The following is a 27,247-nucleotide window of genomic DNA, read 5'->3' on the forward strand; positions in this document are numbered from 1 at the left end:
AATAGATAAGTGGTTTGCTTCCTTTCATACATTTTGTGTTTTGGGAATTTCAGGTAAATAGTTTGTATTATCACTGGGAGCTTATGAAAATTAATTTTGGTATTCAAGTCTATGTTGAAGACAAATCAGAAACTGTTATTTTGGTCGCTAAGCAAGTTATTTTCTCTCTGATTATGGAATTTCAGCACTTTTGGCTTTGAACTTTGCTTCAGGTTTGTTTTTGAATTGAAAATGTCACAGGAAAGGATGGTTGTTAAATTCATGACCATTCAGGAGAATTTATAGGGCTCAGAATGTTTGGTAAATTCCTTTAATTAGAAGATATTTCCTCTGGACTTTTCCCAGGGAACGCAGTTCCATGTAATAATTTACCAAAAGGGAATTGAAAAAGAAGGAAATATCACCTTTGGGGCAGGAGGCTGAGGGGGATGGTTGGGTAGAGGGCTTTAAAAGCAGTCTTTGCTTTGTAAAATACTTTGCTTTAAAGAGTTATGTGGGCCACAGAAAGAAACAGTCAGTTATCAAGTATGGGAGTATCTTTGAAATTAGACCAGGTGTGTTATTATCCTTGAGCGGGCCGAAAATAAATTCAAGAATTGAGGGGTGTTCCTCTTTACCCTCATGTCTGCTGGCTGCTAAGGCCATTTGGGAATTTTAGCTAAAATGTTGGTTTATGTTTCTTTACCTATGGATTTTTCATAATGAGTATTTTTTTCTCAACAGAATTAGTCATTTAGAGAAGACTTAATTAAACAACCTTTAATGTATTAAATACCTTTTATCTGTCTGTCTATCTAGCTCTATATCTATCTGGTAAACCAGTGGCACCAAGGAAGAAATCTAAATGGAGAAAAAGAGGCAGTTCTGTAATAAGAACACGTGGGGAAGAAAATATTGTTAAATATGTGTCTGATTTAGGAAGGGCTGCATATCTAGGTACTTCCCCCCCTCTTTCTTCCACTTGAGTGTCTCCTTTTAATAGGCCACCTCCCTCATAAGGTGCTTCGAGCTTTGGGGGCAAATAAAAGGAGTGAAACTTGAAATAGTTATTTGAAAATCCAGTATCAGCCATACCGTTAAACAGCCGTATAACAGTATGGGATTGAAATTATTGTCTAAAGTGGAATTGTGAGTGAGATTTCAATGCATGCTTCATGCTCTCATTACTAAAAGTGTTTTGGAGTTTGTGGTACTGGGAGCAAGTACCTGGTTAACAGGTCCTATAGATCACTGGTGAGTCACAGGATTTCCCTGGGGATCACCATTAGTTGTATGAAATCCCTGGGAGTGGAGAGGATGGACAGTAGAGTAGGAATTCCCTAGTATGGTTGTGTTGACAACATTCTGGAACTAGATTTCCTCCCTGTGTATGTGAGAGAAAGGTCACCGTGGAGAGATCATTGGGTGTCTTTGGTGGACAAGTTTGGGAAGAGGTATCATCTATTTATATTTCTCTCAGGCAGAGGTTTGAGGGAGAATCTGAGTAGCTAGTGGTCTTATAGTTCTCAAACCAGCCAAGGTGAATTTGATCTTGACTGTACATTGTGGTGGTTAAAAATATGTCCTGTGGAGACAGACTGTTTTGGTTTAAATGTCAGGTGGTGTTCTGTCAATCACCTGTGTGACCTATGTTCATCTAACTACTCTTACTTTCCTCATCTTCAAAGTGGGGATCGTAAAGTATTTATAGTTAGAGTGCAGGTTAAACAATATATGTAAAATATGTAATATATGCTTAGAACAATTCCTGGCACTGAGTGACACACATGTGTTAGCTGTTATTGTTATTGCTATTATTATTACTAGGGACTATTGCAGAGTTAGTCATTGCTGTTATAAACCATGTTGGGTTGGTAACAGAGATGGTATTTCCTTTGTTGAAAAAGCAAAGCCTGTTGTCAAATTTTTTTTTTTTTTTTTTGTCTTTTGTCTTTTGTCATTGTTGTTGCTATTTCTTGGGCCGCTCCCGCGGCATATGGAGGTTCCCAGGCTAGGGGTCCAATCGGAGCTGTAGCCACCGGCCTACGCCAGAGCCACAGCAACGCGGGATCCGAGCCGCGTCTGCAACCTACACCACAGCTCACGGCAACGCCGGATCGTTAACCCACTGAGCAAGGGCAGGGACCGAACCCGCAACCTCATGGTTCCTAGTCGGATTTGTTAACCACTGCGCCACGACGGGAACTCCCCTGTTGTCAATTTTATCTTTCAGTCCAGTATTTCAGTCTGTACACATTATAGCTACTTGCCTTTTCTTGTTTGGGAAGTTTCCAAGGAACCTCTCATAATTTATTGGCGATTTGAATGAGATATGCCTTGTCAAATGAAGGCAGTGTTTATAACACCTTGTTTAACTTTATGATTTTTTTGTTAATGTCTTTGGGTATAATGAGTGTGTTGGTCAGTTTGAGCAGGTTGAAGTTCTCAACAATGAACATTGTCCATGAGTAACGTTCAAAGACATTCAGGTGAATAGTTTTTTCCTTTTGCAGCTCTTTGCTGCCCTTTGATCAGCCTGCCATCCTGAGCTCTCAGGAAAGATCACGCCTGAGACGGGGGACAATTTTTTTTTTTTTTTGAAGTATAGTTGATTTACCATGTTGTGTTAGTTTCAGGTGTGTAAAAAAGTGATTTAGTTATACATATATTTATTTTTATGGATTCTTTTATAGATTCTTTATTTTTATAGATTCTCATAAGATATTGAATATAGTTCCCTGTGCCATACAGTAGGTCCTTGTTTATTTAATATAGAGCAGTACGCATCTATTAATCCCAAATTCCTACTTTATTCCTCTCTCCCTTCCCCCTTTGCTACCCATAGTTTGCATTTTATTTCTGTAAGTCTATTTCTGTTTTGTACATAAGTTCATTTGTATCATTTTTTTTAGATCCCACATATAAGCAATTTCATGTTGTCTGTCTTTGACTTAGTAGGATAATCGTTAGGTCCATCCATGTTGCTGCAAATGGCATTATTTCATTCTTTTTTTATGGTTGTGTAATATTTCCCTATGTATATATCTGTGTCACACCTTCTTTATCCATTCCTCTGTCAGTGGACGTTTAGGTTGCTCCCATGTCTTGGCTGTTGTAAATAGTGCTGCTATAAACATTGGAGTGTGTGCATCTTTTCGATTTAGTGTTTTCATCTTTTCCAAATATATGTCCAAAATATATGCTGGATCATATTAAATTGTTGCTAGGGTTTTTTAAAAATTAATGAATTTATTACAGTTATAGTTGTACAATGATCATCACAATCCAATTTTATACGATTTCTATCCCACAACCCCAGTGCGACTCCCCACACCCCAAACTGTCTTGTTGGGAAACCATACATTTTTCAAAATCTGTGAGTCAGTATCTGTTCTGCAAAGAAGTTCAGTCTGTCCTTTTTTCAGATTCCACATATCAGTGAAAGCGTTGGATGTTGGTGTCTTACTGTACGGCTGACTTCGCTTAGCATGATAGTTTCTAGGTCCATCCATGTTGCAAAAAATGCTGGTATTTCATTATTTTTAGTGGCTGAGTAATATTCCATTGTGCATATATACCACATCTTCTTGATCCACTCCTCTGTCGATGGACATTTAGGTTGTTTCCATGTCTTGGCTATTGTAAATAGTGCTGCAATGAACATTGGAGTACATGTGTCTTTGCGAGTCGTGGTTTTCTCTGGATAGGTGCCCAGGAGTGGGATTGCTGGATCAAATGGTAGTTCTATATTTAGTTTTCTGAGGAATCTCCATACTGTTTTCCACAGTGATTCCACCAATTTACAATCCCACCAACAGTGTACTAGGGTTCCTTTTTCCCCACACCCTCTCCAGCACTTATTGCTTGTAGACTTTTGGATGATGGCCATTCTGGCTGGTGTAAGGTGGTACCTCATAGGGATTTTGATGTGCATCTCTCTAATAATGAGTGACGCTGAACATCTTTTCATGTGTATCTTGGTCATCTGTATGTCTTCTTTGGAGAACTGTCTGTTTAGATCTTCTGCTCATTTTTTAATGGGGTTGTTTGTTTTTTTTTGGTATGGAGCTGCAGAGTTGTTTGTAAATTTTGGAGATGAATCCCTTGTCAGTCAGTTCATTTGCAAAGGTTTTCTCCCATTCTGTGGGTTGTCTTTTTGTGTTGTTTAGGGTTTCCTTTGCTGTGCAGAAACTTTTAATTAGTCACATTTGTTTATTTTTGTTTTTATTGTCATTACTCTAAGAGGTGGATCTGAGAAGATGTTGCTGTCATTTATGTCAGAGAGTGTTTGGCTTATGTTTTCCTCTAAGAGTTTTATAGTGTCTGGTCTTCTATCTAGGTCTTTAATCCATTTGGAGTTTATTTTTGTGTATGGTGTTAGGGAGTGTTCTACTTTCATTCTTTTCCATGTGGCTGTCCAGTTTTCCCACCACCACTTATTGAACAAGCTGTCTTTTCTCCATTGTGTATTCTTGCCTCCTTTGTCATAGATTAGTTGGCTGTAGGTGCGTGGGTTGAATTCTGGGCTTTCTATCCTGTTCCACTGATCTCTATTTCCGAGTTTGTGCCAGTACCATACGGTTTTGATGACTGTTGCTTTGTAATATAGTCTGAAGTCTGGGAGCCTGATTCCTCCAGCTCCATTTTTCTTTCTCAGGATGTCTTTGACTATTCTGGGTCTTTCGTACTTCCAAACAGACTTTAAAATATTTTGTTTGAGTTCTGTGAAAAATGTGCTTGATAATTTGATAGGCATTGCACTGAATCTGTAGATTGCCTTGGGTAGTATTGGCATTTTGATAATATTAACTCTTCCGGTCCAAGAGCATGGTATTTCTTTCCATCTATTTGTGTCATCTTTGATTTCTTTCATCAGTGGCTTGTAGTTTTCAGAGTACAGGTCTTTTGTCTCTTTAGGTAGGTTTACTCTTAGGTATTTTATTCATTTGGATGTGATGGTAAACAGGATTGCTTCCCTAATTTCTCTTTCTGCCCTTTCATTGTTCGTGTATAGAAATGCCGTTGATTTCTGTGTATTAATTTTGTATCCTGTGACTTTTCCAAATTTGTGGATGAGCTCTAACAGTTTTCTGGTAGAGTCTTTAGGGTTCTCTAGGTATAGTATCATGTCATCTGCAAATAGGGATAGTTTTACTTCTTCCTTTCCAATTTGGATTCCTTTTATTTCTTTTACTTCCCTGATTGCCGTGGCTAGGACTTCCAAAACTATGTTGAAGAGTAGTGGCGAGGGTGCACATCCTTGTCTTGTTCCTGATCTCAGTGGGAATTCTTTCAGCTTTTCACTGTTGAGAATGATGTTAGCTGTGGGTTTGTCATATAATATGTCCTTTATTATGGTGAGGTAGGTTCCCTCTATGCCCACTTTCTGATGGGTGTTTATCAGAAATGGGTGTGGATTTTGTCAAAGGCTTTTTCTGCACCTATTGAGAGGATCATATGGTTTTTATTCTTCAGTTTGTTAATGTGGTGTATCACACTGATGGATTTGCGGATACTGGAGAACCTTGCATCCCTGGGATAAATCCCACTTGATCATGATGTGCAGTCCTTTTAATGTATTGTTGGATGTGGTTTGCTAGTGTTTTGTTGAGGATTTTTGCATCGATGTTCATCAGTGAAATTGGCCTGTAGTTTTCTTTTTTTGTGGTATCTTTGTCTGGTTTTGGTATTAGGGTGATAGTGGCCTCATAGAATGAGTTTGGGAGTGACCCTTCCTCTGCAGTTTTTGGAATAGTTTCAGAAGGATAGGTGTTAGCTCTTCTCTAAATGTTTGATAGAATTCGCTTGTGAAGCCATCTGGTACTGGACATTTGTTTGTTGGAAGTTTTTAAATCACAGTTTCAATTTCAGTACTTGTGATGAGTCCATTCATCTTTTCTATTTCACCTTGGTTTAGTCTTGGAAGATTGTACTTTTCTAAGAATTTGTCCATTTCTTCTAGGTTTTCCGTTTTATTGGCATATAGTTGCATATAGTAGTCTTTTATGATCCTTTGCATTTCTGTGATGTCCATTGTTATGTCTCCTTTTTCATTTCTAATTTTATTGATTTGAGTCCTCTCTCTTTTTTTGATGGTAAGTCTTGCTAAGGGCTTATCAATTTTGTTGATCTTTTCAAAGAATCAGCTTTTCATTTCATTGTTCTTTTCTATGGTTTTCTTTGTTTCTATTTCATTGATTTCTGCTCTGATCTTTGACTTATTTCCTTCTACTTACTAGGTCTTGTCTGTTCTTCTCTCTCGAGCTGCTTTAGATGTAAAGTTAGCTTGCTTATTTGAGCTTTTTTTTGTTTCCTGAGGTGGGCTTGTATTGCTATAAACTATCCTCTTAGACCAGCTTTTGCTGCATACCATAGGTTTTGGAGTGTGGTATCTTTGTTGTCATTTGCTTCTAGGTATTTTTTGGTTTCCTCTTTGATTTCCTCAGTGATCCATTGGTTGTTTAGTAGCATGTTGTTGAGTCTCCACGTGTTTGTGTTTTTTGCACTTTTTTTCTTGTTGATTTCCAGTCATATAGTGTTGTGGTCAGAAAAGATGCTGGATATGATTTCAGTTTTCTTAAAGTTACCGAGGTTGGATCTGTAGCCCAGGATGTGATCAATGTTAAAGAATGTTCCATCTGCACTTGAGAAGAATGTGTCTTCTGTTGCTTTTGGATGGAATGTCCTATAAATATCTATTAAGTCCCTCTGGTTTAATGCATCATTCAGGGCCTGTGTTTCCTTATTGATTTTCTGTCTGGTTGATCTGTCCATTGCTGTGAGTGGGGTGTTAAAGTCCCCCGCTATGATTGTGTTCTTGTCGATTCATCCTTTTAAGGTTGTTAGCAGTTGCCTTATATTATTGTGGTGAACCTATGTTGGGTGCGTAGATATTTAAAATTGTTATATCTTCTTCTTGGATTGATCCTTTGATCATTATGTAGTGACCTTCCTTGTCCCTTAAAATATTCTTCATTTTAAAGTCTATTTTGTCTGATATGAGTATTGCTACTCCAGCTTTCTTTTGATTCCCGTTTGCATGGAATATTTTCTTCCATCCTCTCACTTTCAATTTGTATGTGTTCCTAGAAGTGAAGTGGGTCTCTTGAAGACAGCATATGTATGGGTCTTGTTTTTGTATCCATTCAGCCAGTCTGTGTCTTTTGGTTGGGACGTTTCGTCCATTAAGATTTAAGGTAATTATTGATATGTATGTTCTTATTGCCATTTTATTAATTGCTTTGGATTAGTGTTTGTTTCTCTTTTTTCCTCCCTTCTTCTCTTGTTCTCTCCTCTTCTGGTTTGATGACTATCTTTAGTGTTGCATTTGAGTTGATTTTTTTTTTTTATTTGTTTATCTATTTTAGATTTTTGGTTTGCAGTTTTTCTGAAATTTTGATATAGGAGTCTATATATATGCGAGATTGTTTTAAGTTTTTGATCTCTTAATTGCAAGTGCATTTCCAGTGTCCTGCATTTGTACCCTCCTCTTCTAACGATTTCTGATTTTGGTGGCATAATTGTGCGTGGATGATTTCGTATCTTTATATATACCTTTACTGGTGAGCCTTGTCATTTGTGGTGTTTTTTTTTCTGGTTATGGCCTTTTCTTTTCTGCCTAGAGAAGTTCCTTTAGTATTTGTTGTAAAGCAGGTTTAGTGCTGCTGAATTCTCTTAGCTTTTGCTTATCTGTGAAGATTTTATTTTCTCATGTTTTGTTTTGCTTTTTGTTTGTTTTCCTTTTTTATCAGCTGCACCTGCAGCATATGGAAGTTCCCAGGCTAGGGGTAGAATTGGAGCTGCAGCTGCTGGCCTACACCACAGCAACTTGGCATACAAGCTGCATCTGCAGTCTATTCCACAGCTCATGGCAACCCTGGATCCATAACCCACTGAGCGAGGCCAGGGATCAAACGTGCATCCTCCTGGATATTGAGCCAAAACAGGAACTCCCATGTTAGTTTTTTAAGGAACCTCCCCACTGTTCTCCATAGTGGCTGCATCAATTTACAGTCTAACAGTGTAGGAGGGTCCCCTTTTCAGGGGATATCTTCTTTCTTCTTTTAATCCTTCTTTTTTTTTTTTTTTTCTTTTTTCCTTTTTTGATTTCCTTTTGATAAGACCATTCCAAATGGATGTTAGGGCAATTTCACATAATTAGGGCAAGCATATTTTGCCTCTGGTGTTTCCAACAATTAATTATTACAATGAAAATCCATTTGCCATAAACACACCAGTGGGATGTTGAATCTAATCCCTGGATGCCTTACACTTTTTTTTTGTTTTCTGTTTTTCAAACTTTAAATGCTGACTGCTTTCCAGAAAACAAAAACAACTTCCTTGGGGAGAAGGAACTATCTGGCTAATCTGGGGCTGTACCAATTAGATGACATAAGAACAATTGTAAATTAATGTTGTAGAACTAAAGGAGAATGAAGACTGATGAAATACATGCCTTTTTATATTCCTGATAGAAATGCTTGCTGTGCAGTGTGGTAGTCACTGGCTACTGCTGACTGTTTAGCACTTGAAATGTGAATTAGACTGAAGAAGTGAATTTTAAATTTTGTTTAATTTTAATTGAATTAAAATTTTTATTTGATTCTTTATTGGATTCAGTTATTGGATAATAATTATTATAGTATATATATTATGTATGTATTATAATATATATTACATATTATTAAATTTATGTTATATATATAAAATAATTATTGGATAATAATTGGATTCAATTATTATAACTATTTAGAACAACTTGGGTATGTGAATATACTTTTTCAACTATAAATATTTTGAAATTTACATAGATACTTGTCAAGTGGTGCCAGTGAAAATTTCGCATGTAAATTGAGATGTACTGTAAGTGTACAATATACACTAGATTCTAAAAATTTACTATGAATGAAAGAACATAAAATAGCTAAATAATTTTTCATATTAATCACATTGGAAGCAATGCTTTAGCTATATTAGGCTAAATAAAATAAAATATTAATGTTAATTTCACCAGGATCTTTACTTTTTACAAAATGTGGCTACCAGAAAACTTGCAATTACAAGTGTGTAGCTCATGTTTTTTTTCCTATTGGGTAGTCCTGTGTTAGGCTGTTTTCTCCTAATCTGTCTTTGGAAGCTTTTTATATACTCATATGGTCCTGTGTTTGGGGAGATCATGTTTTGGAAGAGTTCATAAGAAATAAAAATCATCTGGAAATAAAATGATGAGCTTAATGTTTATTGAATATGAAAAGCAATCTCAACCATGTCCCTTTTATTATTTCAAATGAGTGTTTTTTGAGTAGATTTGCTGCTGCTGTTAATTTAAATCCAATAGAGTAAAGAGGCATGACTAAAATATGAGGTTGTTAAATAAGACTTTAGGTACAGGTAATGTATTCTTGTTGTATATTCCTGTTTTGGGCCACAAAAATACATATGTAACAAAATTCACCCTCTCAACAGTTTCCAAGTGGACCATGCAATATTTTCAGCTACATATACACTGTGCAACATATCTCCAGAACTCCCAGATTTGAGTGGCTAAAACTCTACATTCACCTAACAACTCCTCCTACCCCGACTCTCACCTAGCCCTTGGCAACCACCATTCTACTCTCTATTTCCGTGAGTTTGACTACTCATATAAATACTTCACGTAGGTATACTCAACATAATAATTGTCCTCCTATGACTAGCTTATTTCACTTAGCATAGTATGCTGGAGTTTTGTCACATTGTAGCATATGACAAACTTTCTTTATTTTTTTAAGGATGAATTAATATTCTAATGTCTCAGTATACCATATTTTTTTATCCATTCATCCATCCATGTACATTTGGGTTGCTTCACCACTTGGCTATTATCCATAGTGTTGGAATGAATACAGGTGTGCAAATACCTATTCATGATCCTGTTTTCAATTATTTTAGATATATACCCAAGTGGGATTGATACCATAGGTAATTCTATTTTAATTTTTTGAGGAGCCTCTATACTGATTTCCATAGTGGCTGAACCAATTTATATTTCCATCAATAGTGTATACAGAAGGTTCCGCTTTCTCCTCACCCTTGTCAGTATTTATTATGTTATTTTTTTTCTGATAGTAGCCATTCTGACATGTATAATATGTCTCGTTGTGGATTTGATTTGTATTTCTCTGATAACTAGTGAAGTTGAGCATCTTTTCATATGCTTCTTGGCCATTTATATATTGTTTGAAAAATGTCTATTCAAATCCTTTGCTTATTTTTAAATTGGGTTTTTTGTTTATGAGTTGTTAGAGTTCTTATATATTCTAGATGATAATCCCTTATCAGATGCATGAGTTGCAAATATTTTTTCCCATTGTATCAGTTGCCTTTTCACTCTCTTGATCGTTTCTTCTATTTTGCAGAAGTTTTAAAATTTGTGCAGTAGTCCCGTTTGTCTATTTTTCTCTTCTGTTGCTTGTGCTTTTGATGTCAAATCTAAGAAATCTTTGCCAAATTCAATATGATGAAGATTTCCCCCTATGTTTTCTTCTAGGAGTTTTATAGTTTCAGGTCTTAGATTTAGGTTTTTAATTCATTTTGAATTAGTTTTTGTATAGGGTGGAAGATAAAGTTCCAGCGTTTTTCTTTTGCATGTAAATATCTGGTTTTCTCAGCACCATTTGTTGAAGAGACTATCCTTTCTTTGCTGAGTATTCCTTACGGCCTTGTCAAAGATCATTTGGCCATGTATCTGAGGGTTTATCTTTGGGCTTTTTCTTCTGTTCTGTTGGTCTTTATGTCTGTCTTTGTGCCAGTACCATACTGTTTTGATTACCCTGATGTGGTAATTTTTAAAAAGCATTGTTTTTTTTCCCCCCTGTACTTAAGATCCTGATTAGGATTATTTAGAAAACTCTACTGATAATGCCCTCTCTAATTCTTTATAATTTATAACTTTTTGCATTTTTGTAACCAGTATCTCTTTCCTAGAAGTGTGAGGGAATTGTCTTTTTCTCTTTTTCCCTTTCACCTCAAGCATGTTGGAAACAACTTGGGTATGTAAATCTGCTTATTCAAAAGGGATGGCAGATGGTGTGAATTTAGTTAAGAATGTTTGCCTCCTCAGGTATTCCTGATCTTCAGATGGAGGTGGGAAGGCAGGGAGGAAGGTTGGGATCATTTAATATGGTGAACTCTAGAAATGTGGTGAAAAGGTTAGACTGCCTGGGTTTGAATCTCAGCTGTAAGTGTGGGGCAGATAATTATTTTTTGCCTCTTTGTTTTAGTTTCCTCATTTATAAAATGAAGTTAATGTTAGAAGCTACCTCACAAGAATGTTCAGAGGGCTAAGTGAATTAAATATAATGTCTGCACATATTAAATGCTGTATAGTGTATGTGTTTTATTACTTTGAATATTAAAAGGAAAAACTAGAACACTTGCTAAATCCTTGGGTTTTGAGGTGGCCAGCCTTTCTAGTTCCACTAAAAATAATGAACAAATGGGGTACACATTATTTCTGTCCTTGAAAACTCTTAACACCCAGATGGTGTAATAAGAGTTTATACATTCTTAGGTCAGTTGGAGGGTTCCAAATCTTTTAATGATTATATGAACATTACATTTATATTAAGGGATATTACAAATGCTGCCATGTAGTTTATCACTTGTCTTCTGGCATGTAATTAGTTTTTTAAATGTATGTATAAAACCTAGGGTAAGATGAAGATTAATGTATTTGAACAGCATAAACTATGATGATGCTTTGATATTGAAGTGCTTATAATATGCTATGTCTGTCAAATAAATTTTGCAACTTAGACTTTATTTTCACATTGCAGTAAATCATCTGAAGGATCTGAAGTTTTAAAATTTAATGGTAGTGCTTTTCAGTTTCATTTTCTTGGTGTTTTAATTGCATTTGACTTTTATAGCTTGTGTTGCTTTATATTTGAATTATTCCAATATTTGAAAAAGAAACACATGAAAGTTCACATTGGAACCTAGGATTTGTTTGAGATGTATGTGTTTCAAGGATTCCTCCTTTAAGCTGTAAATGAATAAAAGGTCTCATTTTTTTTTAATAAGGAAAATCACGGACTAGAGCTTATGGTTCAAGAGGTTTGTGAATGGTGAGATGATCATCTCTAGGGAAGTAAAAGCATTCTTCAGATAGGAAAGTGGATCTAAAATTTCTTGTACAGGAGTTCCCGTGCAGGCTCAGCGGAAACAAATCTGACTAGTGCATCCATGGGGATGCAGACTCCGTCCCTGGCTTTGCTCAGTGGGTTAAGGATCTGGTGTTGCCATGAGCTGTGGTGTAGGTCGCAGATGTGGCTCGGATCTGGCATTGCTGGGGCTGTGGCATAAGCTGGCAGCTGTAGCTCCAGTTCAATCCCTAGCCTGGGACTCCATGCGCCACGGGTGTGGCCCTAAAAAGACAAAAAATAAATAAATAAAATTTCTTGTACAAAAAGAATGTTACACCTATTTCCCTCTACGTTTTATCCTTCTCTAGCATATTAAAAAATTACATCCCTCCCCCATTACTTCCTCCCCAGACAAATGGTGTAGTTTTGCTTTGTAGCAAACATCTCTGGGATTGAGGGAGATGCCTGTGTATAGCACCAATCCTCTGTGATAGTATACATTGATTGAGTCTTAGCAGTTTCTTATACAGCTGTAATAACATGGAGTGCTTGTCTGTTTTTCCCAAGACATTTTAGAGTGTGTCATATTTTTAATATCTACAATTAACTGAAAGGTAAGTGTCCATGAATGCCTAGGTTGAACACCTCATATATGGCCTTAAATAATTGGCTACTTAGTGGCTTCCCCTCCATAGCTTGACAGCAGGCAATGCAGGCACCTAGGTTTCATGCTCCTGGATGTTTGTGTGGCTGAAACCGTGGTTATAAGTGAAGAACCAGATGGTTGTTCTTCATTTGGGGTGCCGATCTTAGATATTCTACAAAGCTGCTCCTGTCTATAAATGTAGCACTTATATTTTCTGCACAGTATGTGCCTGTTGGCAGTGTTTTTGTTTTTCTAGTTAAACAGCCACTACCTGCAGGAGGAGTCCCATACCAGAGCTGAGAAGAAATAGCCTTGGTTGGATAATTTGCAATAATCTTGTAATTAAAAAAAATGCACACAGTAGATTTTATGAAAACAAAATGAAACAGGTCCATCTACAAAAGTTTACCCTTCAAGAATAGTCATCAGCATTCAAGAACCAATTTAAATTGGAGGAACTCTGATTAAACTGTGCAGTCAAGAAGTGGGGTCTCTATCTTACCTTTCTCCTTCACTCAGCTTTTTTTTCTAAGCTAATTATGGCTCATTAGACTGATAACAAAGAACCATAGGGATGTAGTATTTTACATGTATTTTTTTTTCACTTTTTTGCTTTTTAGGGCCACACTGGCTGCATATGGAAGTTCCCAGGCTAGGGGTCTAATTGGAGCTGTAGCTGCCAGCCTACACCAACAGCCACAGCAATGCCAGATTCAAGCCGTGTCTGTGACCTACACTGCAACTCATGGCAATGCCAGATCCTTAACCCACTGAGCCAGGCCATGGATGGAACCTGTATCCTCATGGAAGTTAGTCAGATTTGTTTCTGCTGTGCCGCAGCGGGAACTCCCATGGATATCGTGTTTTAAATTTACCACTTGGCACAGTAGTTTTTATGAAATTCTCATGGTTAAGGGGGTGGAGGGAAAGGGTTGGATAAACACAGTGTATTCTTTCTGCTTAAATGATAGCCATCAAAATCTATAGTCAGAAATGACTTTTTTATGATGACACGCTTTCTTCTTTTATCATTGCATGTGCTGCCAAACCCGGGGACATTAGCTTATACCCTAGGGCATGGCATGAACCAGAAGTATGAGCTCTGCCCCAGTTGTAGGATAGGTATTACAAAGGCATTTTCTACTTTCTGTTCTGCTATCCATTTATCCACTGCTTTCCAGTTAAAAAAAAAAAAAAATGTCAGTAGTGTTGCTTTTTGCATGGCTAAATTAATGACAAAGCATAGGTTTCTGTCTCTTTGATTTTTCTAATGGATTGATTGGCTTTTTGCCTGCTTGACTACATTAAGGGAAAAAAAATCCCCTTTTAAAAATTACAGTCAGAAATATACCTGTGATGGACTTTTAAAAGCTGTTTTATATTTAATAAGTGCAGGAGGTCCTTTCTAAGTTTGAGGCATTCTCCCTTCATTGCCACAGGCCCCTGTTTAGTAATAGAATCACATAGCTCTGTCTGCCTCTTGATGGATTAAAAAGGCAGCCTCATTGGGCCTAATTTATGCCTTGCTCAGATATTTCTAGCTGAGAGATGGACGGGCATCCTCCCACCTCTGTTCTTAACATTTGCCCGTATCAAAGAGTTTTTTGAGCACGTGGTGGTGTCTTTGGGCTGTGGAGCATGTAGGAGTTGAGATGATCAACTAATTGGGTCTCTTGGACTGTACTTAATTGTGGGGAACATCTCTGTTTCTTCAAGTCCTTGCTGCTGCAGCAGGCTGCCCATTGTGATCCTAAATGTGCTCGTGGCAGTGTCTGTTTCTGCCTTGTGAATGCAGTTTTCTTTCAGTACCTATTTTGTCTCTCATTACTCAGATATTTTCTGATTGATTTTTTTTGGATGTCTATTTCCTTCCTTCCTCTTGGTTTCTATTAAAAGTGCGTTATGTCTGAGAAAGCTCTGCAACTCTGACCTCTTTGGCACCAGACCTTTCTAGGGTAGCCCTTATTAACTGTGCTGTTGCTGAATATCTTTCCTAATGTTTATGTGCCTGTGGAAGACTTGGTATTTGTATTTCGGAACACTCCTTCTTGTTTGTGTAGACCATGATTAGTGTCTGCTTCCAGAATTTTTTCCCTCGTTTTGTGAGTGCTTGTAGGGTTAGTGTGCCTCTTGGGTAGGTTCTGCAGAAAACAGTGTGGATTTTTTAATTCAAACTCATTTTCTGTTCTTCCAGGTAGGACAAGTTTGGGCAAAAATGAAGGGCAGAGCTACTGAAGCTAAATTGTCCATTCAGTGACTTACATACAGAACCGAAACAGAAACATAGGGTCACTGTTTCGCTGGGCCCTTTCCCCAGCTTTTTCAGGCACAGAATACTTTAAAGATGGATCTATATTGATTTTTTCCCTTATCCTCACCATTGCTGTTTGCCTTATTTGTTTTTTCTTTTTCTTTTTTTTTTTTTTGTCTTTTTGCCATTTTTTGGGCCCCTCCTGCAGCATATGGAGGTTCCCGGGCTAGGGGTCGAATCGGAGCTGTAGCTGCCAGCCTACGCCAGAGCCACAGCAACGCAGGATCCGAGCCACGTCTGCGACCTACACCACAGCTCACGGCAACGCCGGAACCTTAACCCACTGAGCAAGGGCAGGGATCGAACCCGCAACCTCATGGTTCCTAGTCGGATTCGTTAACTACTGTGCCACGATGGGAACTCCCTTATTTGTTTTTTCAAAGTTGGAACAACTCCTTTACAAAAGAGCTTTCCAAAAACATGACTTACAAAAATTTCACATATACATTTGCTAAATATTTCGCTTTTGAAAATCTGTGTTTTGTATAGTAACTGTTAAAAGTTCTAATGGTAGATGTCAGCCACTAAGATGACATTTTTTTTAGATACCTAATGATGTAGGACAAAGTTCATGATATAAGTTGAAAAAGTGGACTCCAATTATATATCATATGATTGCAGCTGTGTTAATTTTTCACATTTATGAACACATAACATTTTGATGTCTTCTTCTATAAATGTAAACAGTGGTTAGTCCTGGTAGGTTTATGAGTGATTTTAACTTTTATATATATTTCTGCATTTCTCTAGGTTTTCCATACTATATATCTGACAATGACAATAACAAGACCTTTGGACGTGTTGCTGGTGAATCTTTTTAAAGGGTCAAGCAATATTTTATAGGTTATTGCAAAGACTTTATCATATATATGAATACCTTAATTTTTCAGATTAAATGAAGGTTGTAGGGTTTAATCTTTTGCTTGAAGTAATGACATTTAGGGGCAAATACATAATCTGTAATTGAATGCAGCTATGAAAACAACTTTGAGATTAATTTAATTTGGTCATTTTTGTGGGATTTGGAATAGTGCTGCCTATCACTACATTAACAAATAGTAGATGTTTTGTAAATATCTTATTTATTTAGTATAAACTAAAGTTAAGGTTTTTTTAGCTTTCCTGTAAATCAGTAATTTACACAGATTGTCAAACAGATAAGTTTGAGAGGCTTTACTGTGGCTATGAGAGGAGACCTCAAGCCATCCCTAGAGATTTTTAAAATTTGTTTTTAATTACTGTTTTGTATATTTTATATTTTGAAAGTGAGAGGGGATCAACAGTTTCTTAGTCTAATAGAAAAATGCAGTTACATATTTAGTGTAATTTAGTGTTGTACTTCCTGTCTTAGAAATTGATTGAATTTAATATTAGTAGTGAGAGTGAGAAAAAAGAAAAAAGTTTAGGGGCAGATAAAGGAGAAGTGAAACTTGCTTCTCAATGAGGAGGCTATAGAATTAGAGTGGCCGCTAGCAAGATGGAATCCTAATTAAGTACTTGCCAAAGAATTAAAATAAAGATAAGCAATGCTTTAAAAAAGATAGAAAGAAAACAAATGAATACAAAGTTGAAAGGAAATTGTATTTGAAAAAGCAACTGAGCACTGGATGGAGGGGGGAAAACAAGGAGTACTTTGTCATGATGAAAGCTAAAAGCCAAACTGAGTTATTCTTGGATTTTTCTTTTTGAGAGGGAAAAAAAAGTAAGAGGTATTAAAGAATATAAGTACTTGTATTAAAAACAAATTTGGGTAACAGGAAGTACGTTGTAAATAAAAGGTATAATCCATAGTTCATTTAAAATGTGTAAGCAATTTACAAAGGACTTTGAGATTGCAGCTGAACTAATACCAGTTTATATTCAGTAATTATTTCTTTTTTGTGAAAATATTTACCAGAAAATGGGACATGTAAAATAGGTGTGAATTTCTGAAGAACATTTTTCAGATTTTGAAAGAAAGTTTGTTGGATAAATTCCCCTTTATGTAATCTAGGAACTGACACCTTAACCTCTATATCTTGGCTGATTTAAGCTCTGAAAAACATGATAGGTGAGTTAGGTGGAATATTTCCAAAGAGACTTTGAAATGTTTTTTCCCACTGGGCACACATTTTGGCTTTCATTGTATAAGAAAGTGATGTATGTCTCAAATCTAAAGTTTCTTACAGTTTATTTTTTTATGATGGAGCATGATAATGTGGGAAGAAGAATGTATATATGTATATATGACTGGGTCACCTTGTTGTACAGTAGAAAATTGACAGAACACTGTAAACTGGCTATAAAGGAAAAAAATAAAAATCAATAAAAAAAGAGTCTGAAAGACAAAAAAATTTGAAAAATAACATTTCTTACAGTTTTCATATTAAAATACGTGTTCTAGGTAATTTTTTATTCACATAATGACAAGAAGGGTAATAATGGAGATGCAGTCTTTTTATTACTTCCTGGTCTGATCCTCCTTTATTTGTGAAATCAGTATGTTGTACTTTTTTTTTGCTGACTTTGCAGTTATTTATCACACTGAACAACAAAATAAAAATATTTCTAAACAAAGTTAACATTGTATGTTCAACCTTTGACATACAGGTTTCCCTTTTTCTAATAAGAAGCATTTCAGAAAATACACATTTAGAAATAGAATCTGCTGACTTTGAAGTTTCCTTTGTTTCTCTGTAATGGCAGTGGTAGAAACCCCTTAGGTGGCTGGGTATGAGAGCAGCTCCAGAAAGAAGCAAGAGGAATCAGAGATGTGAACATAAAATCCTCAGTTTGAATAATCAGCCTGGGTGATAGAAAATTAGGTTTATCATTTTGAATCTTGACTGGCATTTCCTATGCTTTAAAATGATTGTTCTTCATATAAAAATAAAATCATGTAACAGTAAGCATAATTCTAAAATGACCTCAGCATAACACAAGTATTTCCATGAGTTGCTTGTTCTAAGCTAAGCACTGTTTGATCCTGTTAGAGCAATGTCAATTTAATGAACAAACTTGAGGTTTCTTGTAGTGAAACTAGACATTTCTTGGTTGGCCATCCTGTTCACATATTCCGAGTTGGCTAAAAGAGTTAGAGATGTTTTAAAACTTCCAATCTCAAGTATATTTTCAGGTTAAGTTAAGAACATGATTATTAACAGTATTCTTTCTCCCTAAGGAGAAAATATGATTCTATTAAGTTAGTTATAAAAACAAAACAAATCTTTCCCTGTATTATTAAGGTTTCTCTCCCATTTTGTCTCCTGCTGGAGATGGTGGTTTCTCAGCCTGGGTTGCACATTTGAATCACCTGAATTTAAAAAAAAGAAGAACAAATAAAAATCCCCAAACCTGAGCTGTACACCCAGAGTCTAATTTTAGTGGTCTTGGGTGGGACCCTAGCATCAGTAATTTAAAATATTCCCAGAGTTGATAACCCTGAGCCAGAAATTCCTTTTCTTTTTTCTTTTCTTTTCTTTTCTTTTCTTTTCTTTTCCCTTCCTTCCTTCTTTCCTTCCTTCCTTTTCATTTTAAAGTTTTATTGATGTATACTTGATTTATAATGTGATGATTTTTGCTATACAACAACATGATTCATTTATATATGTACACAATCCATTCTCTTTCAGATTTCTTTTCCTGTGATACATAGATTATCACAGACTATTGGGTAGAGTTCCCTGTGCTATACCCCAGGTCCCTATTGGCTAGTCATTCTTATACCATAGTATGCGTATGCAAATCCCAAACCACCAGTCCATCCCCCACCCTGATCTGTCCCCTTTGATAACCATAAATTTGTTTTCAAAGTCTGTGAGTCTGTTTCTGTTCTGCAAATAAGTTCATTTGTACCCCCCCCCCCGTTTTTTTTTTATTCCACAGGTAAGTGATATCCTATGATGTTTGTCTTTCATTATCTAACTTTACTTAGAACAATAATCTCTAGGTCCGTCTGTGTTGCTACAAATAGCATTATTTATTCTTTTTTATACCTGAGTAATATTCCATGGTGTACTTGTACTGCATCTTCTTAATTTATTCATCTGTCAGAGGACATTTAGGTTGCTTTCATGTCAGACACTTATTTCTAAGGGACGTTTATAAAATGACACTGGCAGTCTTTGATTGTTCTGGACATTGTACTTCACTGTACCCTAAATTTTTATATAGTACAGATTGAAATTCCCTCAACTAACTTTCCTATACCTGGGACTTTGGTATACAAACTGATGAGTACTGTGGCCAACGCTAAAGTAGGCTGCTGTAGTGGGCTGAAAGGTGGCCTGGAGAGATGTCCATGTCCTAATCCCCAGACTCAGTAAATCCCATTTTATTTGGAAAACAAGTACTTTGCAAATTGGGCTAAAGATCTTATGATGAGGAAAGATGAGGGAGATTTGCTAGATACACAGAGAAGAGTGTAAGAATGGAGGCATGAATGGGAGTGATGGGGCCACAAGTCAAGGAATGCCTGCAGCCACCAGAGCTGTAAGGGGCAAGGAACAGACTCTCTTGTAGAGCCTCAGAGGGGGCACAGCCCTGCCAACACCAGGATTTCTGCATGGAGAAAATGATTTCAGGATTCTGGCTCCAGAACTGTGAGAGAATAACTTTGTGTTATTTTAAGCCACCAGGTTTCTGGTTGGTTGGTACAGCAAGCAGTCAGAGGAAACTAATATAGTTGCTTTCAGCTAATAGTTGGGTTTCAGTGGCTGCTATCCCAGTCTACACAGCAGTATGCATCTGTGTAATCCATTAAATATTTAATTGCATTACCTGTTTTATAAGTTGAAATCACAGAAAGCTTTTATGTATACTGTGAACAGACATGTATATGTGTTTATATCACACATACAGCAGTGTGGCCTCTACTCTTAGTGTGATTGAGATAAAGATGGAAATCATTAGGATGGGTCTTTAACCTCAATTAGATGCTCATTAGATTTAAGCTGTGTTTAAAGATGAAGCAAAAGAACACAATTAATGAACATGTACTGAATGCTGGAACTATTTTGTTGAAGATTGTTTATAAAAACGTGAAAGATGATTAGGGATTTTTGTAAACTTCTATTGCACTGGGAACAGATCATCTGTTATAACATTTACTTCATTTCTCTGATTCTAAGGTGTACTACTTTCCTCATTTCTGAAATTAGGATATCTTACAATAAAGGAGTTCTTTTAATGTCTTTTTCCCTCATCCAGAGATGTTATAGGATTAATGATATTATTCTGAAATAAAGGTGTTTTAGAATTGTGGCACTTCCCCAAGTCTGTTGTTTGACTTTGCGGATTTGTCTCTTGGATATTCAGTTTGGGCACATTTTCTGAAATGCGTTATGTTAGAAGGCAAGCAGTCCCTATGTGAAGTTCTGAAGCCTCAAATGTTTTAATGTAATTACTGTTTTTGGCTTCACTTCCCAGGAACTGCCATAGAAGAAACTAAATCTTATAATAACTTTGCTTATTGAGATGTAGAATTCTTTAGTGGAAAAATCAGAGGCTTTAGAAGTAGGTAGACCTTTTTCATGTGCACCATATATTTGTACCAAATAGATTAAAAGCTTCTGTCCAAGCACTGGTATCCAGAATATACAAAGGACTTGGCTAAATCAATACATAAAAGACAGCCAATTCAATAGAAAAAGTGGATAGAAGACCTCAACAGGCACTTCATAAGATTGTCTAATATATATAGCAACCATGTGAAAGTTGCCTAACCTCATTAGTCCTTAGGGAAATGCAAATTAAACCACAATGTAATTCCTCCACACACCCACCAGAATGGCTAAAATTAAGAAAGACAATAACGTGTTGACAGGAATGTGGAACAGTTGACACTCTCACACTCTGCTGGTAGGAATGTAAATTGGTGCAAGCACTTTGGAAAACTGCCAGTAAAGTTAAACATAGTCGTATTCAGTGACCCAGATAGTCTGTTCCTAGGAATGTGCGTGTGTATGTGTGGGTACATGTACAAAACATGTAAAAGAATATTCATAGCAGAACTATTCATAATAACTTAAAAGCTCTCAATCAACTCTAGAATGGATAAATACATTGTAGAATGTTCCCACAGTGGAAAAATATAATTCCATACATGAGTGAAAATGAACTAACTACTGCTGTACTCAACAACATGAATGAATCTCACAATTATAACATTAGTTTAAGAGGCCAGACACAAAAGAAAATGTATCCTGTAGTTCTGTTACTATACAGGTTAAATTCTGAGGAGCATAGTACTGCTAGGCGGCACTGGAACAGGCTTCTGAGAAGCTTATAATATTGTATTTCTTGAACTGGGTGGCAGTTACTCTGGTGTGTTGATTTAGTGAGAAGTTCATCATGCTGTATACTTATGACTTGTTGCACTTTTCTGTATGCATGTTCACTAAACTTCAATAAGTTTGTAGGAAGTTCATCATTGTCAGCAGAGTCCTTGGCAGCTCAGGGGTATATAATTGCCTTGTGAACATTTGTTGGTATTACCTGAATTTTTGCATTCCTAGTACTTGATGAATTTTTTTTCATGTAACATTATAGTGCTTTCTAATCTTAAACATATCTTCTCCATAGCAACCCCCTTCTCCCTCCGTCTCACCCACCCATCTTGTTGACCTCCAAGCTTTTCCTAACCATGGCCAAAATTACAAAAGATATTGCTTATTTGGTCTCAGTACAAATGTCCTTGCCACGATTTTTAATCAATGCCTTCAAGGAATGTCACAACATGTAAATTTAAAGGGTCAGGCTTCAAGCTAAACTACTATGGGTCTTGTGAGACCAGCTATGAGTAATAGTTTGATGAAAGGTATTAAAAGCCTGGACTGACACATTAAAAGAGCTAAAAAAAAAAATCTTACAGCAACAAGGTTGTATCCCAAACCTATTAAATGGAGAAGCATGTGTGCCCAGTGACCTTGAGATTGACTAGACCTGCATTTGAGAGTTGACAGGAATGGTTTACAGATGAATGAAATAAGAAGCATGTGTAGTGGAGATACTGTTACATTTGATAGGAGGAATGAAAACAAGAGCTTTAAATTTCATTTAAAACCTTGGTGCTTAAAAAAAAACACACCCTAAGAACTGAATTTGTCTTTCTGTTAGTAGAACTTATTTATGTTAAGGAACTAGGTGCTTTTTTTCACTGCTCCTTTTTGTTCAGTTCGGCTCCTTTAATTCCTTGCTTGTTCAATACTGTCTCCACTGTTCTGTGTTTCCTCTTCCTCTGCCTCCCTCTCCCCTTCCCCCTCTTAGTGGGTAGGTGGCTTTCCAGACTCTTAAGGATGCCTCTGTAGCCTGAGGAAGTCCTTTTTTTCTTCTGACCAAGGGCATTTAAGGGTCTATCATTTTGCTTTCTTCCTTTTGGAAGGAAGAGTTTTAACTTCTTGTCTCCCTCTGGAATACATCTAGAACAATAAGCAGGGATGGAGGGGCCATAGAGTTTGGGAACCATCAGTGTCCAGCAGGAGCCTGGTTGTGAGATGCCCTACCCTCTTATGATGGGAGGGGAAGCAAGTATGAGTCGTAATTCAACCTGAGATCACTGGTAAAACTTGTGGTGGGCCATTCATGATCGCTACCTACCCTACACCCCAGGCATTTTCTTTAATATATCTATTTTAAAATGTTATTCCTTTTCTGTCTCTCTGCTTTAAAAAAGTAGAAAGAGAATTTTTGTTTTATGTAGTAAATTTCATCTGGCAGTACTACTTCATTATTCCATTGTACTATGGAGCAGTTTTATAGAAGTTTTCATGGAGATCCCCATCATAGAAGAACCAGGATAAGGGTAATAATAAATGTGTCTTGGTACAAATAGTATTTTAAGAGACAAACCACTTGTGTTTGTTTAATTATGTTTTCTTCGTTGTTCTTATGTTACGCTGTGGATGACAGTGTCCCCTTAGAAATACATGCTGGGCAGGAGCTTCCCTGGATATTTGAAACAAGAGGGAAGAAATGTCACAGGTGACCTCAAATTTTGATGTCAGAAAAACAGAGCCACTTTAAATAAAAGCATACTTTAAAGTATAAAAAAAATTAGTAGGCAATAACTATCTTCTCAGGAGTAATGACTTTAGTACTGTTGTCCAGAATGGTTCTATCAATATTTTGGGGAGGAAAAGCTAATTTAAAAATATGCCATTGCTTTCCTCCAAATAACGTTAAAGTTTTTTTTGTTTGTTTGTTTGTTTGTTTTTTTTAAAGGCTGCACCTGTGGCATATGGAAGTTCCCTGGCTAGGAGCTGAATGAGAGCTCCGGCTGCTGGCCTATGCCACAGCCACAGCAATGCTAGATCTTTCCTTAACCTGCTGTGCGAGGACAGGGATTGAACCCTAGTTCTCATGGATACTAGTCAGTTTCATTACTGCTGAAACATGAGGGGAACTCCCAAAAAACATTAAAGCTTTAATAACCAATTTATCTATTCTGAAGTATAACAGGGTTATTTTAATTTTTTAAATTAACACTCTCTTTGATGGCTTTCAAAGTTGAAAGATGACTTTGGTGGTCTTATTTGATGCTCAAATTATCAAAGAGATTTCTAGGTAAAACTTTTTCATCTACTTCAGTGGTAATTTTAAAACCATGAATATTTTTAGAGTTCCCTTGCAGTGCAGTGGGTTAAGGATCTGGTATTGTCACTGCAGCAGCTTAGGTTGCTGCCATGGTGCAGGCTTAGTCCCTGGCCCGAGAACTTCTACATGCTGTGGGTGTAGCCAAAAAAAATGAACATTTTGGTGGTAATAATAAGGGAGTCTTTCTTCATTTTTTTTTCCCATTTTTAAAGTTTTATTGAAATATAATTAATTTACAATTTTGTGATAATTCCTGCTGTACAGCAAAGAGATTCACTTATACATGTACACACATTCATTCTTTTTCAGATTCTTTTCCCATATAGACCATTGCAGAATATTGGGTAGCGTTCCCTGTTAAAAAAACTTTTTTTTGTATCAAAATTTTCTTCTGGGTTCTAGGAATAAATTTGTTTTATATTTTTACATTTGGTTTAATGAGGAAACTCCTCATAGCATGATTTTAAGAGTATTAAAAAAGACTTGTGACGGAATTCAATGATAATTTCTCCTTTTAATATTAAATGGCATCTTTCTCCTTTTAGTTCCTATGCATTTATTCTTTTTCTTTCTTTCTTCCTTTCTTTTTTTTTTTTTTTTTATTTTGGTCTTTTGAGGGCCGCACTCACGGCATATGGAGGTTCCCAGGCTAGGGGTCTAATCGGAGCTGTAGCCACCGATCTACAGAGCAACTTGGGATCCGAGCCATGTCTGTGACCTACACTACAGCTCACGGCAGCGCCAGACCCTTAACCCACTGAGCAAGGCCAGGATTGAACTTGCAACCTATGGTTCCTGGTCGGATTCATTTCCGCTGAGCCATGACAGGAACTCACGTCACATCTCTTTTTTAAGGTTCCTCCTAATCTTGAATACCTAGTTACATTAGATAAATAAAATGAGAACATTATGGCTATTTTTTCAGCACTTAATGAGTTCTACCTGGGTTTTTTTTGTTTGTTTGTTTTTGTTTTTGTTTTTTTTTGCTTTTTAGGGCCGAAGATGTGGCATGCGGAACATTCCAGGCTGGGGTCAAATCGGAGCTACAGCTGCCGGCCTATGCCACAGCAATGCCAGATCGGACGCATGCTGGAGACCTACATCGCAGGGATCAAACCCACATCCTCATGGATACTACTCAGGTTCATTTCTGTTGAGCCACAGTGGGAACTCTGAGTTCTAGTTGGTTTTAATTGCTTATGGCATCATGGACGATAGGGATTTCTCATCATTAAATCCAGGATTCAGTTCTGATGTAAAGAACGGAAGGCACCAAGTTGTCTTTTTTAGATATTCTTGAGAACACATTTTCTTACTTTGTTCTTCCTGTTTAGAGAATGTACATTTACAATTCTTTGTGATTTAAATTTTCCTTTTGTGGTAGAGTTACTGTCATATGGTATTGGATCAAGAGTATCTATAGAGACTTGGATTTGAGTTACAATTAAATATTCCTTCTTCTGTCAACTTGAAAGTTTTGAACTCATTTCGTATCCATCGTTTCCATTTACAAACACATTGCGACTTCTTGGCTTTTTTTTTTTTTTTTTTTTTTTTTTTGTAGCTGTTTTTTTCCTCTGGCCCTGGGCCAGAATTCTCTCCTAACACATTGCCACTTTCAAATGGAGTGCCTTGGATTGGAGTCTCCTGTTTCTATGCCTTTGAGAGATTATCCCCCCTTCTGCAAATATCCTATCTTCATTATGGTTATCGAATTCCCGGTCTTCATCCAAACTCAGTTCAACTATCGCCTTCTCTAGGAAACAGTTTGTTCTGTCTGCCAGGTATTCAGTCACCTCTTCTTTCTGTGTGCCTAATTCTTGTGTTCATTGTGGTATTCTTTGCATTAATCTCTATTTTCTTGTATTCATCTTTACATGATTCTCTCATTATTTATATACCTTTCTATTTTGCTAGACTTAGGTTACACAAAAGAAATTGGAATTCATAGCCCTTGGGATGGACTTGGTCAGGTCAGAATAAATTCAAAGTAAGTACTTTTCAACTGATAATTGATAGGATTGTGAGCCAAATATGTGACTGTAGCTCAGCTTATTCCAGTTGAGATAGAATGATTTTCTGTGAGTTTAATCATTATATCATGAGATATGTATGTATGTATATTTGGAAGAAAAATATGTCGTAAAATCAAGTAAGCCAGTATGGCGTAATATAATGGCATGCTCCTATCCAGGAATCGTTTATGTAACTGAAAGTGTTATGTACAAAGAAATATGTACCTAACAATTTTTTTTTTGAAAAAATTAAGATTTACAGAAAAGTTGCAAAGATAGTATAGAGGGTCCTCTGTTTTACGTCTTATATCACCATGGTATTTTTTTAAAAACTAAGAAACTAATGTTGGCATCTCATTATTAAATAAACTCAGGAATTTATTGAGATTTCTTCAGTTTTTCCAGTAGCATCCTTTTTGTGTTTCAGATCCAGTGTAGGTACCAATTATGTTTAGAATACATTTATTTTAGAAATCTATAATTTAAATATTAATCTGAATTTCTTGTGGTTAATAAGTGTTTCTAACTTTTTTCCCTATTAATTTTTTTGGTCTTTTTAGGGCCGTACTTGCAGCATGTAGAAGTTCCCAGGCTAGCGGTTGAATCAGAACTGCAGCCACCAGCCTATGCCACAGCCACTGCAACTCAGGATCCGAGCTGTGTTTGCAACCTATACCACAGCTCACCGCAATGCTGGATCCTTAACCCACCAGGCAATGCCAGGGATCGAACCTGCATCCTCATGGATACACGTTAACTGCTGAGCCACAACGGGAACTCCCTCCCTATTTAATTTTAAAAAAGCATTGTTTTTCTTTATCCCTTTGTCATGAAGGAAGATTGAACTCAGTTAATTAACTGCACCCAGTTAATTAACTGCACCATTAGTTAACTTAAAAATTATTACAGAGTCAGCAAAATCGAAATAGTAACCCTCCACCCCACTTTTTAAATTCAAAATAGTAATCCATCTTAACTTTTGTTGAGTATTGTTAACTCTTTTTTATCCTGCGAATTTAGTGTATTTTTCCTCACTCCGGCCTTCTTTTTTTATGTCCTATAAAATTTTATAATGTTCTCTAGAATTATTTTGCAGTTTTTGTCAGGTTTATGTCTAGTCATTTTTTGTTGCTGGTGTGATTGCAATCTTTATTTTTTTCTGTTGCATTTTCACAGCTTTCATTTTAAGATAATTTTAGATTTAATGAAGACTTGTCAAAAATAGGAGAAAGTTTCTGTACATGCTTCACCCAGCTTCTTTTTATGTTGACATTTTAAGCAAACATAGAACAGTTATGGTACAATACAGAATTTATTCAAATTTCAAATTTCATCAGTTCTAGCTTCCTTTTTTTTTTTTTTTTTTTTTTTGTTCCAAGATCCAATCTAGCATCGCACATTGCATGTGGCTGTCACATTTCTTTTTTCTCCAGTCTGTGACAGTTCCCCAGTCTTCCTTTGTCTCTCATGACCTTGATATTTTTGAAGAGTCCTGGCCAGGTATTATGTAGAAAGTCCCACAATTTGCAGTTCCTCTGATGTTTTGTCATGATTAGACAGTGGTTATATGTTATTGGGAAGGATATCACTGCTGTGG

General features: G+C 36.5%; 1 protein-coding gene and 1 long non-coding RNA gene across 5 annotated transcripts in view; both read left to right on the forward strand.

Annotated features, from left to right (window-relative positions):
• Nucleotides 1–27,247, forward strand: part of MLLT3 (MLLT3 super elongation complex subunit) — a 287,600-nt gene that overhangs the window by 71,416 nt on the left and 188,937 nt on the right. The gene's annotated exons all lie outside the window — the stretch shown is intronic.
• Nucleotides 8,834–17,397, forward strand: LOC146406995 (uncharacterized). Its single transcript, XR_014820963.1, has 2 exons — nt 8,834–12,224; nt 13,512–17,397. It is a non-coding gene; the product is annotated as an uncharacterized LOC146406995 (long non-coding RNA).

This window comes from Sus scrofa, chromosome 1, assembly GCF_054392235.1.
Source record: "Sus scrofa isolate SSC_HxYL_T2T_F1_AM1 chromosome 1, Sscrofa_HxYL_maternal_Yorkshire_Landrace_v2.0, whole genome shotgun sequence".
Classification (NCBI taxonomy): domain Eukaryota; kingdom Metazoa; phylum Chordata; class Mammalia; order Artiodactyla; family Suidae; genus Sus; species Sus scrofa.